Source organism: Bombus pascuorum, chromosome 7, assembly GCF_905332965.1.
Source record: "Bombus pascuorum chromosome 7, iyBomPasc1.1, whole genome shotgun sequence".
In the NCBI taxonomy this organism is placed as follows: domain Eukaryota; kingdom Metazoa; phylum Arthropoda; class Insecta; order Hymenoptera; family Apidae; genus Bombus; species Bombus pascuorum.
In genome coordinates, this window is record NC_083494.1 from 13847309 (window position 1) to 13862234 (window position 14926).

General features: G+C 37.4%; 1 protein-coding gene across 1 annotated transcript in view; it reads right to left on the bottom strand.

Annotated features, from left to right (window-relative positions):
* LOC132908856 (PRL-1 phosphatase) overlaps positions 1–13488 on the bottom strand; it is an 87326-nt gene extending 73838 nt beyond the window's left edge. The window contains exon 1 of the mRNA XM_060963241.1: positions 13341–13488. The gene's annotated coding sequence lies outside the window, so the exon portion shown is untranslated. The remainder of the gene's footprint in view (positions 1–13340) is intronic.
* Positions 13489–14926: the final 1438 nt, after the last annotated feature.

Consider the following 14926-nt stretch of genomic DNA (forward strand, 5'->3'; position numbering starts at 1 on the left):
TCTTGCGTAAGATCGATTGTTTGATAAATCGATATTTCCGGTCGGCAAAGACTGATATTCCTCTACTTCTTTCCGAGCATGACTAACTTTTCTACAAAATCTGTTACGTCGCGCGAGATGATCCGCGCGACATCCCTCATGGTCAGGCCGCCTAAGCCTACCCATCGTCACAGTGACCCGCATTAGGCCCAAGGAACCCCCATAAACCACATCTGTTAACCATTAAACTACGGTCATATAAACATCGTCGACTTATGGAGGGTCCCAAAATCCGTAAGTTTATTGCGCATTCTCGCTAATTACGAGGAAAGCACATGTGCCCTGCGAAACTGCTGGGTTTTCCCCAAGAACAAGGACACCCATGAGCCATATCTGCACGAGACTTTCTCCTCGTATTGAGTTTATTAATATTGGCCAAAATCAATGGGCATCGCGGATCGTTACCCTCATTATTCTACCGAAAAGTGTGAACAATGAATCCGCGTCCTTAGTTCAGCAAGGGTACACCCACACCGAGCTTTCCTCCTAAATAGGACGAGATGGGTCAGTCACTGTTCTTATACTACGCAGACAGTCAACTACACTGTTCTTATACTCCGCATACAGTCAAGTACACTGTTCTTATACTCCGCATACAGTCAAGTACACTGCTCTTATACTCCGCGGACAGTCAACATACTTCGGACGGTTCTTTCGCTCATTGGACAGTCACGTTTACTAATATGAGTCAGGATCTCGGGCTATAACGCGCTAACACCTCAACCCTCGGGTAAGACATCAAAATAATATCTGTACGTTCCACGTGTTGTTAACGGTAATAAATAAATGTATATTAGATAACTGTAGACTATAGTTATTCCAACACAACCACCCCTATTATTGTAACTGAAATCAGGGGATCGCCTGACTCGCGGTGTCGATTCGTATATCGTAACGGGAATTTACGACTCCCGTTGACGCGTCTCAAAGCGAACGCGTCTCCCCGCGAATGGACGAAAATACATAATCCACTCTGGATATTTGCGACGGTATTTAAATAACATTGTTCGTTGTTTAATAATAATTATCTGTTGTTTAATAATAATATTTGCGGAAATTAATTTTGACGTCGATATCTCTCCTAACAAATATCGAGCTTCGCGTTTAAACTACCATCGAGTTAAACCGATCGATTCCATCGAGAGTAATTATTTGATCCGTAAAAAAAGCTTTTTCTTAATTTAATTTGGAATAATTTTCAAATGACGCGATTAAAAAAACCGCCCCAAAAACGCGAGATCCGTTATTGGCTATGCTACAGTCAACTATAACTTTTCTCCCAATAACAACAACCTCTCGCAAGACAAATAAAATACCAATATTATAATAATCGTAATAAAACGTATCTTTACGAACGATCTCTCTCGTTTTCGCCCTTCCTATCTCCTTCGCCAATTTTACTTCCAACACGTGTTAAAGAATCTTCGCGTACACTTTGTGACAAAAAAAAAAAAAAAAAAACGAAGAAGAAACGAAAGAAAGATCGCGGTTTGAAAGTTCCGCGATCCTAAAGATCTAAAAGCCCGCGCGACCCACGAGATCGAAGGAGTTTCACCGAAACAAAGTTGTTCCATCCGCAAACAGCTGTCACCGTACGATCCAATTCCGCGACACGTTCTTCCATCTGTCTCCCGTTTCAACGAGTCACCACCCACGTATTTTCCCCGCCATTTCCCACCCCTGGAAACCTGTCCGCTCCTTCGGACAAAGAAAATACACACCTCTTCCTTAGCGACCCGCGAGGCCTGTTTGGCGAACAAAGAGTGGCTCGCGGCCGCTCTAAGAATCCAATCACATGTGCTAAATTTAATAAGCATTACACAGGTGAAATACGAGCACGTAATTCGATGTCCCCGCGTAAACTAGATGCGCACGTGGTCTTGTAAAGCGAGACGTCAAGGTGATAACGAGATTTCTATTCAGAAAAATCGTGCACCGCGTTACCCGACCGGGATGAATTCCCTGAACGTCCGACATATTCCGATGAGAGTGCAAGGATATTGATATCGATCCTTTGTCATGCTTCTCGTCATTCTTTCCGTTCAATTTTCAACTCGTACGTCTTCGATGAACCTTGGCACTGACGATATGCAGGCTGAGTTAGAAATACGTGTCGATAGTTCAAGGGGTGAACGCTTAAGGCGTTAAAATAAGCTTAAAAAAAAAAAAGAAAAAAAAAGAGAGAGAAAGGAAAAGAAGGTCGAACGAACCATACGACCTACGTGCATTTTGATCTTCCTACATTTACATACGCGAATTTCAGGTGTGAATGTAGACGAGAATCAAGATTAAATTTTATTTTATTTTTTGCAATTAATTTCCTTCAAGTGCACAATTCATTCTGCCTGTGTATCTCTACCTAGATCTCTACGATATCAGAGATACTCGTTTTAATTAATTTGAAAAGTTTCGTCAAGTGCGAACAGATAATATATTTCACGTGAGCTATTGCTGATCCGCGATCAGATAAATCACAACGATCGTCATCATTGCACACTGGAAGCTTCGATACATCGTCGTGTCGTTTATATTTTATTTGAGATTAACCGAATCTCCATGTGATGTATATTACACCGTTTAATATGTTTCGTGTTATATTCGCGAAACGTTACAAAACGCTGTATCGGTGTGAACTGTTCTTGTGATTTCTCGTTGCGATCTCGCGTCTTCGGAACGCTGCAAATTTGTTTGATTTGCCACGCTTAGACGAAAACGAAGACGCGATTGAAATAAAAAAACTTGCTACGGCGGTAAAAAGCTGCTAAACGCGATATAACGTATTATTTCCTTCTGTCTTTCAACAGCTGTTTGGACGAGCGAAGAAAGTTTTTCACGTAGCAGTTTCTGCAAGCAGTTTGATGAAGTATAATATACCATTGTCACGAAAGAACATGATATTCTGACTCATGACATTCTGTATTGCACGATGTTAATTCACTTTATGCAACCTCGCGAAACGTTCCACCGAATAGTAAAATGTTATCCGACGTAGAAACGACCAAGATTACCTGAATTCAATTTTCACCATATGACAATGAATCACGCTGAAACGCGGGATGTAAAACTCGAGGAGAGGCGAAGGAAAAGTGTTTCGATTGGAAAACCGTTAAATAATTCTTTCGTCAAGATCTTTTTGTGCGTCAGGAGCTAAATATACAAAATTCGCATCTTATCTAATCGCTATAAACATATTAATAGATAATGAAACCTGATTATGCATAATAACGTTTAAATGCTATGTTTGCCCGAGTATTTCCTGTATCGTATCGTGCAAGAGTTAGTCAAACTTTGTATTACTATAATTTACGGCCTCGTTGTATTTCTTCTACCAAGTATAATATGTATATTGGATCGTGATATACCAAGTATACAATTATTTTTATAGTATACGCTAATTTCATGTATACATAGTACAGTCAGAAGCATACAGTAATTTTAAAGCATTTCTTTCGTTCGATAAATATCGTCGTTTTTGTAGATACACAACTGTACAGCAATCTTCAAACTAGAAATCGGTACATTTTATTACTACACGTATGATTTCAATTTTTACGTTACGTTACATGACGGATAATGCATTCTCGTATTTTTGGAATTGAAGCAAAACTGGACTCGCGAAAGACCAGACATTGTACAATATGTTGTAATATTTATCGATCGTAACGCTAATTGTTAACGTTATACCGCTAAGCTATTCGATGTAAGAACGAATTCTGTACGACGAGTTAAAAACAAAACGTATGTTCGTTGAGAGATCCATACGATTACTAATAATCTAAAAAAAGCGAAGGAAAAACAAAAGAAGTTCTCAATCGATACTGTATCTTACTACGTCTATACTGTATTTTCCCTTGTGTTTTTTAATTTATTGTTTCTCTGTTTCAAAAGTAACACGTTAACCTTCTTCCAGAGTTTGGAAAATTTTTCGTAAGATTACATTTTCGCGCATTTTTCTTAAAAAAAAGAAAAGAAAAGGCGCACTTGTTTCTGAATTCAAGCTGCTTCTTCGCCAACACGCTGTATCACTTCGGATGACTAACGTAGCAGGCGGTTTTTCTAGTAAAACTCGCTTTACAGCAAACAAGTTCTCGTCTATCACGGCTGACTAATGGCACGTTCTTTTTTTAAAGGGAACCCGTTCACCTGGGCATGAGTAATTTCTGACCGACATATCGCGCATCGATATCTTCCTTTTCCTACTTTATCAATTATACCGTTTTGTCGGACACGACTGATTCAAGGGAACATGGAAAATCTATCATCGAGGCAACAGTTTTTCTTCGATAGATGAACGAGCTCACGTTCCATCTACATCTATTCACAGATTAATTACGAGAAAGTTGATACTACGATCTATCTATTGGATTGGCAACCAAGCGATTGCAGACTTTGTTATTACCACCTAAAGTCCGCAATCACCTACTTGCCAACACAATACACATTGTAAATTAAATTTTCGTCAGCGAGATAAATTCGACACGCTAATATTTTCTACGCTGCTGTCTTTTCCTTATTTTTCTTCTATTGATGAACGAGCTCACGCTCCATCTACACCTATTCACGGGGTTAATTACGAGAAAGTTGATACTACGATCTACCTATTGGATTGGCAACTAAATGATTGCAAACTCTGTCATTGGGTGGTATTAAAAGCCGCAATCATTTGTTGCCAACACAATACACGTTGTAAATCAAATTTTCGTCAGCGAGATAAATTCGACACGCTAATATTTTCTACGCTGCTGTCTTTTCCTTATTTTTCTTCTATTGATAAACGAGCTCACGTTCCATCTACACCTATTCACAGGGTTAATTACGAGAAAGTTGATACGACGATCTATCTATTGGATTGTCAACTAAATGATTGCGGACTCTGTCATTGGGTGGTATTAACAAAAGCAATTATTTGTTGCCAACACAATACACATTGTAAATCGAATTTTCGTCAGCGAGATAAATTCGACACGCTAATATTTTCTACGCTGCTGTCTTTTCCTTATTTTTCTTCTATTGATAAACGAGCTCACGTTCCATCTGCACCTATTCACAGGCTTAATTACGAGAAAGTTGATACTACGATCTACCTATTGGATTGGCAATTAAATGATTGCGGACTCTGTCATTGGGTGGTATTAACAAAAGCCGCAATCATTTGTTGCCAACACAATACACGTTGTAAATCAAATTTTCGTCAGCGAGATAAATTCGACACGCTAATATTTTCTACGCTGCTGTCTTTTGCTTATTTTTCTTCTATTGATAAACGAGCTCACGCTCCATCTACACCTATTCACGGGGTTAATTACGAGAAAGTTGATACTACGATCTACCTATTGGATTGGCAACTAAATGATTGCGAACTCTGTCATTGGGTGGTATTAACAAAAGCAATTATTTGTTGCCAACACAATACACATTTGTAAATCAAATTTTCGTCAGCGAGATAAATTCGACACGCTAATATTTTCTACGCTGCTGTCTTTTGCTTATTTTTCTTCTATAGATAAACGAGCTCACGTTCCATCTACACCTATTCACAGGGTTAATTACGAGAAAGTTGATACTTCGATCTATCTATTGGATTGGCAACTAAATGATTGCGGACTCTGTCATTGGGTGGTATTAACAAAAGCCGCAATCATTTGTTGCCAACACAATACACGTTGTAAATCGAATTTTCGTCAGTGAGATAAATTCGACACGCTAATGGTTTTTACGCTGCTGACTTTTGCTTATGATTCTAACGGTAAGGTCAATCTCGTCTCTTTGCACGCGCTTGTGCCCGTGGTAAATTCCTAACAGTATGTTCAAGGTCTAACACTCGATCCTAGGTCACACTTTATTTTTGAAATAATACTGTAGCATCGTGGAAAAACTCTGGGGAAAGTCCCGATGAACTACGGGTAGAAAACGAAAGTGTGGACGGGCCGGGAAGGATGAGAAATCCCGAAGAATAGGCCTTTAGGACAATGAGCAAATTGAAAAAGATGTAGGCGACCATGTTGGGGCATCGACGGTTGCACTTGTAACAGGAATATCGAAAACTTTGCTGTAAACAGTCGGTGGAGAGAGTGATCGATAGTCGATAATTGCAGTGGAAGTTTTGAGTAAGCTGCGAATAGCTGCGGGTTAATCCTTTTACTCATGAGCTGTCGAGTTGTTACGAGGTGCGAGTTGTACGTTGAGTAGTTAAACAAATTTAATAGCTTTAATTCTATCACATTACTGCGTTAAGTTCAAATTAAATAGTTATAGTTCTCTGTTTCAATCACGATAAATAAATCTAATATTACAATATACTAATATTATAATTACATATCCACGCACACACTTCTGTATTTACCTGATATTGTTTCAATCCACCTATCACCGTCCTATTGTATTTTATCAAAGTATAATTCTGCCGATCGATCCATTTAATACGATTATCGACTCTTAAATTTTTCAAAGAAATAATACCAGGTTTCGAGCGGCCATCGTTTAACCAGAGATTTAATCGAGTCACGATAATTCTAACTTTAGTACAATTCCAACAAACAATACGCCGGTTATAAATATTTAAAACGGACGAGGCATCGTAACCTACGCCAAGAGAATAACCGAGTCGAATTCTAAAGATAAACCGACTAAAAAAAAAAAAAGAAAAAAGAAGAAGCGCATCTTTTTCCCATCCTACGTAAACCGGCGAGAAACTTCTGAAAGTGGAAACTTTTGCGAGGTGCCTGGTAAGAGCGCGTTTATCTGTAACTCGTTGACGCCAGCCACAATATCATCTCATTAGCATACGCTAAGACGGATAAGAAATATCACGGCTTGGACAGGTTGAAAAGTTTGAAGAAAACGCGTAGCATCGTTTCGGAAACGGAAGAAAGAAGTTTGGCGAAAGATTCGCTGCGGCAATTTCAAGATGATTAATGCTCTACCTGTTCGTTTATTAACACAGAGGATTGTATAATGATTGATGGACCGTACGCTGGATTCGCTGGTGGGAAAGTAAATGTTTAGTTTGCGATTGTTACTATTTGATAAACGCGCGTAATCAACAGTATCAAGTGGAGTGAGAATTTTAATCTCTGTTTTGATGCCGATTGTCAGAAACGATCGAGAGTCAACAACTTTCTCTGCTTTTTTCTAATTGTTTTTTAAACGCGCGCCAACGAATTTCGCGTGGTTCCATTCTCGTTTCGATGCAGCCACGTACTTCGAGTCTTACTTCGGATAAACCACGACTTTCTCCGCGTTTACCTGTTTTACCTGCTACAAGATGTAGGTAACGACATACCGAGAGTGAAAGAGACAGATACATCCAGCTGAAACCTTGAGTGGCCATTGCGGCCATTGTGACCATTGTGGCCATCTCTACCCTTCCTTCACAGGCAGGTTCACAGGCTGCTTTAAACACAAACGACTTCGAAATACAATTCCGGCAAACCGGCCAGTCCGTGATCGATTTCACGAGCGATTTAAACAACACGCGTTCCAACCTCGATCACGAATAAGCAACCTAACTAACCACGAACGATTTTGTTAGGTCGCGCAGAGAAAGGCGTCAGAGTTGCTAAAAATAGAACGCAAATATAGAAAATTCAAATGACTCGAGCAGACATTTACGGAAGACGTGCAAATGATAGGAGACCGTTTGCAGCGAGGAAAAATTTGCACGCGAAACGTTTGTCTTTATGTACCGTGCACGGTTCGTGGGAGTGGATGACGTCATTCATTTTTCCCTCTGACAACACGGTACACCATGGCTGGTAATTTACGGGAACGAGAATAACGTCCATCGAAAGGTTCCAATGCGAGGATGCCCTGCGAGCGACTCGCGTTGCAACTTTACCAATTTGTATTCCAAGTTGTGCTATCTCAACACGCTTATACAGGGTGTCTGGTTCGTACCGAACCTTGAGAATATTTTTTTTTTTAATTTTATTTTGGTTATTTTACAATTTGTCCTTGCGGACATTTGGTAAAGTGTTATATCTTGTTGGTGAAGAAAAAAAAAATATAAATAAAAAATAATATAGCATGTGGGCGGCTACCCCCAGCGGGGTTCCAGCTTTGTTTTTTCTAAGTTATATCTTTTATGAGGGAGAATATTTTGGCAACCATCGATCGTTCGATACACCGTGTTTCGAGACAAGGAAATAAATGTAACGATACGTGCGAACATTCGATGTAAAGTTTGTTTGAAATCGTCAATTTGTCGAAGGCCGAACGATCGAATCTTTAAGCAGTACACGTGTAATCCATTTAGATGGATCAGAAAGATCGATTCTTTGGTAGACGAGCGTGCGGTCATTGACAGAATTCGTCTTACAAAATTTCATATTGTATCTTGTAACACGCGATGTACATACGCTTGTAATCGTACAATATTATTCTCCACGCTTATGATTACCTCGAAAACATAATGAAAAAAGAACAATAGGCTATAGTGGGAAATTCTTGACGATCCTCGCTATAGTTATTACCGGACGAGACTTCCGGTTGTACGCCGTGTCCACGAGGAATTACGTAGATATATTGCTAGTTCCTTCGTGAGTCAAACGACACGATAGGAAAAAATATCCATATTTTTCTTAAACAAACCGAATCGTTTTAATTTCCTTTTAAGGAAGGGAAGAAAAAGGATCGGGGAAAATATATCTTTTCTTTTTCAACGAATTTTTATCATTCGCAAATTTCCAGTATCGGTAGAACATCTCTATTATTGATAAAAAAATTAAAATATCAGAGAATGCAGACTTTTATCGTTAAAAAAATTCTATTATTAATAGAGAAGAAGAACGAGGATATTGGGGAATTCGAGCTTCAACGAAACACCCTATACGACGAAGATAAAGCTAAAATTAAATTTCGAAGAAGTTCTTGGGAAAAAGCAAACTTGCCTTTATTGACAAAATCGATTTGTCATTGGACATTTAACAAAGCCGTGGAATTAGCACCGGATTACTGGAATAAATTCGATTTAGACAAACTCGGTGTATCGATGACTGAATGGTAAACGCATTGAAAGTAGTCGAACCTCTGAAAGCTTCACGATGCCTGACAGAAAACCTATTCGATGCACATCGTGCAATAAAACCTTGTTTACTATACATCGGCTGATTTAACAGAAGCACTATCCATTGTTGTCTAAAATATCATTCTTTGATATACACGAACTATCATGTTTGCAAAACCAATATTAGATATTCTATTAAATATCCTGTGCGTGTATGATGGTATTCGATTGGTCTTATCGACGATTGATATTAATAGAATTGAAAGAGAAGAAATTTACGATAATATTATACGAAAATATTATGTACAATAAGATAAAGTATTTATTGCAAAATTATAATATTGAACTTCAAATTAAGAGATATGTGTATATTTTAATTCTATAAATTTCGTAGGGTTTGCTCCATTTTACTGTTATTAGGAATAGTAATTTTGAAACAAAGAAGCGGAGAATAATTTATTAAATAATTTGAATCTGTTTTAAAATATATTATCTTTCCTAATATATTTATGGTATCGTTAAATTCTGATAAAAGATCGATGAGCAACGTATAAGGTACGTCTGGCTGACCCGTTTTATATAGACACAGAGTATATGATCCATGAATCGTCCATTCATGGCGGAAACCGCCCATAGTCATTTGACAATTACAGTGATCATATTATGATTTTAAGTGACACGTGTGTGGCATACAGACAATAACAATTGCTAAGCAAGATAATGATAGGAAATGAATAGGAAGATGAAAGCAGAAAATAAATGTATAATCTGTTCTTCCTCCTTGATTGCGATTAAAGCAATTTGTTATTAAAAGATCTTTGGTTTAAACGTATGAATGACCTTAAAATGGCCCAGTATAGAAAATACGTACACATAAAAAAGTACGTTGGTAAGAATAATAAACGAAAGATAATAAAATTTGTTTTATAAATATAATTACTTACTTTTTCGTAGTATAAAGATTTGTTAATGACGCTTTAATAATTGCAATAACGAAAAAACATATGTATCTTTTACTTATTTCTGGAATAATTAAAGAATTACAATAGAAAGTAATTTTGTAATAGTTTAAAAATTATGATCTACGAACGAATTAATTTTCAATATTTAATCTGCAAACTACTTAAAATATCTCAAATAATTTTTATTTTAGAATGCTACGTTATATTCCATCAGATTAAAGACAACACAGATACGTAACCTCTCTTAATCATATATACTTTTATTATGAAATAACCGCGATTAACCTTGATACATCAATTACAGTGACCCTGGAATAAATTACTCTCCGTTTAAAAAATGTATCTCTTTAATACCAATAATTTTCTCTAACCTATTTTTGTACCGTTAAAAAGAAAGAGAGAAGAAGGTTAGGATCACGCTATGTTATCTAACAAGCGTTAATCAGACCACAATCTACAAATATAAAACACGAATTATAGACAGAAATGAGAGAAATATCGACAAAAAATACTATTCGACAATTATTTCATGACGTTCGTCGATAAAGTGTTCGAAACAACAGCAAATTAATAAATTGTCAAGCGGCTGAAAGATGCACGCATGACCTTGCGTTATTTGACGTCAGTCGACGTCTGTGGAACGCGTGACGGATCATAAATATATTCTAATTTATTAACACGATTGCAGAACGCGAACCAAGCATTTCTCAAAGCGTTATATTCTTTTTACAACACAAATATTATATAACATTTACACCAGATACTCAATCGTGCAATAAGTTTACTGTATATGGAATTCAAATTTCAATGAATTATCGACGATAAAGAAGAAACAGGAAATAGTCGCAACTCCATTTTTATGACATCGATACAACGTGAGTCGACATGTGTACAATGAACGACGTAGAGTTGCGACGTTGATCACACGATAACTTCAAAGTTATCGATACTACACTTGCGTTTGTAAGTGACCAGATACCGTTAACTTCAAACATATAATGCTAAAATTCTAGAATTCATTAATGTTAGAATTACAAGAATAGACGAAACAATATACGATTTATCTGAATCTAAAAATATAATTTTTACATATTTTAATTCAATTTACGAAATTTTATAGATTTGTAATACAGCGTATCTGGGCGAATTTGAACGATTTTTATAATAGTCCTAAACACTAAACCTACCGACACTTTGTGTATACTTTGTGTATTGGCTAAAAGACATCACATAAATTAATTAAAAAGAAAAAAAAAAGAAAAAACAAAAATATCGCAACTTCGTATAAAAATTCTGTAAGCATTCGACGTTCTTTAAAATGCCTTTTTTTAAAAAGCATTCGATCTTCCATCGATCAAAAGTAACGAATCAGTTGCAATTGTGAGAACAATGGCTGCCATCGTGCAACTCGAAACTAAATTCGCTACTGTATTCCCAATATAACTATACAATGAATTATAAAAATACGTTCGAAACTTCATCCTCCAGATACGCATCGTATTACATTCGTCTCTTTTTCGAAGTAGCTGCACGCACAAATCTGAACTTAACAATAGATGGCGAGAATCTGCCAGTTTAATTCGAGCGAAAGTGAACAACGATTCGCACTTAAAAACATTAAGACGACAGGTAATACATCTTAAAGTGGAATACCGTTCGATTCGATTTTTTTAAGAGAAGGGTGTGTGCTTACGATCGATTATCGCGTGGATCGTTGCTGGTCAGCATGTACGCGAGGCAAAACAGAAGCACGCGTGCCCCTGGCGTGCGATCCGCGTGTCACACGAGCGTGCCTTCGTTCGCAACCGACCTCGGCCCGTCACTCGGACTTGGCCAACTGAACGTGTGTTTACAAAGAGAACTCGCGCTACAGAAAAAATGCAGGTCTGGCCGATCTTGCTTAACCCTGTTACATTCTTTCAGTCGTTTTCAACTCGATTTCAGGTTTCCAACTTTAAGAAATATTTCAACTTCCAACGATATGAGAAGATTCTTATATTGGTACGCATGGTTTCTCACTTGCATATATTCGCAAGGAATTTTTCATTAATAGATTGCGAATTTTTATCCAAAATTCATATTTTTGAGAATATAATTAAAACAGAAGAACTCCCGTAGAAAATTGTTTTAGAAAGTGTTATACTTTGAATATTTTATATATTTTCGTATTACACGTACCTATGTACATTCTGTGAAATTTTTCACTTTCAAATTTCCTATAAATGCATAAATATCCGCAGTCGTTAAATTAGAAATCATTTTGCAATTTTTAACGTTTCGATTCTATACTAAACATCCTTTTAAAGCAGCACCACTCTTCTCCGTTTGCTAAAACGGGAACAGAATTGAAATATAAAAATTCTATGATCATAGTAGGGTTAAAGCCAGCGTGCTTCGGCGCATGGCATGCAATGTCCTCCACAACTGAAATTACTCTAGAAATACGACGCTGTTGAATAATACACCGAAGCAATTTCCCTTAGCAGGTAAATATGAAATAGATACTTGGAGAAAATTTGACGAATCTCGTATTTTCTCTATCCGAAAATTCGTTATAACAAGACATATTCGTTTCAAGCGGGCATCCATGAAGGGATACTTTCGTAACGAGAGAACATAAATACTACATAAACGATGACGAAACAACTTTCTTAGTAATTACTTGGAGAAAATTTCAACAATTTCAATTTTTCTCAATATGAGAATTCGATATAGATACACGTATCCTCTTCAGGCATGAATTCATGGACAGTTTGTTTCGAAACGAAGATACACAAGTACTATATAGACGATACTGTTGAAGAATACCTCAACGTAATTTCTCTCGATAAGTAACTACTTAGAGGAAATTTTAAAAACTTCGATATTTCTCTATCTGAGAATTCGATACAACAAGACGTATTTTTGTCAGGCGTGCTTCCATAGAGAGATTATTTCGAAACGAAAGAACACGGATACTACATATATAGAGTCAGGCAGGCAAACTACGGTGGTGGCGAGTTTCGATGGGACGCCAGAGTTCGTCGTCCGCGCAACACACGTATTTCGATGCGTGTAAAAGAGCGTGGATAGAGGGTCGGGCGAATCGTGCACGTAGAGAGACGCGCGCGCGCACACACACGCAAAACGAAGCATCGTTACGCGAATGTAATATATAGGATATACTAAGGGAAGCACGCAGCCAAACGAGGGACACACGCGCGCGTACACGGCGCCCGTAAATCCAGCGATCGACTTTTTGCTGCGAGGAAGACATCGAGGCGTACACGCGGAAAACCAATCGCAAAATCGAGCTGAAATCTTTATTCGAATAATCATAGCTACTAGAGACTCACCTGAATCGCCATACACATTGAATATGGAAGGTACGGTGGGGCGTTCGTTAGCGAAAACGCGACTCCGTAGGTGACAGAACACACCAAACACTCTCGTACGTTCACACGCTAGAAAAGCCTGCGAACAACTGACGGAAGTGGATGAAGAAGGCCGTTAGGTGGCTACATCGATCCTCTCGCGCGTTTGTTCGAGTATTGAGTAGCGCCACATTCGAATATCAGCTACGTGATTGCTAATTTATCTCATAATGACAAAATGAATCATTTGACAAAATTAAAATAAATCGACACTTTAACTCTAGTTTCAATCGCGATTCGATCACGTAACTATAAAAAGGTTAATATTCGCTAAAATTTTAATAAATTATCAACCAACCAATTAACGAACTGAAATACATACATCGCGTAGCTAATGAGAGATATAAATACGCCGGTTTAACAGTTTTCAAAACATTTATTCATTGTAAATACATTGTTTGTGCCTTACTTCTGAAAGAAGAAAAAAAAAACTGTTAAGTTTCGACGAACGGAGGAAAAGACAATGTCCCGATAATAATATCTACATTATCATCTTTTCGCCTCCTGATAAAACGCAAAACGAAAATTACACGAACCCTAGTACGACTCACAATCTGTATTTGTTCCATATGTAAGGAAGAGATTCGGTGTTCGATATGAAAACAGAATGTTCACCTCAAGAAAAAACAGCTTTCTTCGACCGCGCACGCACGATATATTCTCTATCATAAGGGGTTTAAAATTATATATATTTATATATAATACTCGAGGAAACGATAAATCATTTTTGACAATACGAGATTTCGTTCTTACGTCTAACATTATCTTCATATATTTATTTATAATATATATAATATATCTTTATCTCTGCAAATCCACGGTCATTCTTCATCACCATTGATTTCCTTTTGCCACTTGTACCATCGTCAGAGCGTTCCTTATGAATTACGTTTTTTTTTTTTCTTTAATCTTTCGTTTTTTAAGGCAATGTTATATCAAGTGTTCTTTCTTTTTTTACACACCGTTTCGCAAATTACGAAATCGGTCGCGTCTAAATCATTCTTTGCATTATGATCGGTATATCAAAATGACTGCTTTCTGTTGCTTGGTTTTTTCTCTGTTTTCTAGGGTGGCCGAATGCGTTCATTTATGTAATTTTATTCGCTTGCTACGCGACTAAATTTAAGCAACGTTTGCTGTGTGACACAAGAATTTCTATAATATACAATAATCGTAACAAAGTAACGTATGGTAGGTGTGTAGGGGTGTTCGTGTGCGATATGTACCTATGCATGTGTGTATGAAATGGCATGGCATTAACACGTATCAAACTGTTGGAATCCGACTGAAATGCTTTCGAACAAAGTCACTGACGCTTTATCGAACAAACTCTCTATTTCCATCTCTCTGAACCATTTCTCTCTCGCAATTGTAATATCGATTATCTTCGTTTACGATTTTTGCTACTTTGTCTCGGAATACAGCTCCATTGAGATATCAATTGGCTGCTCAAGGTCACTTTTCTTATCATCGTACAGCCAATTTTTCTTATTACGACTTTATTAACT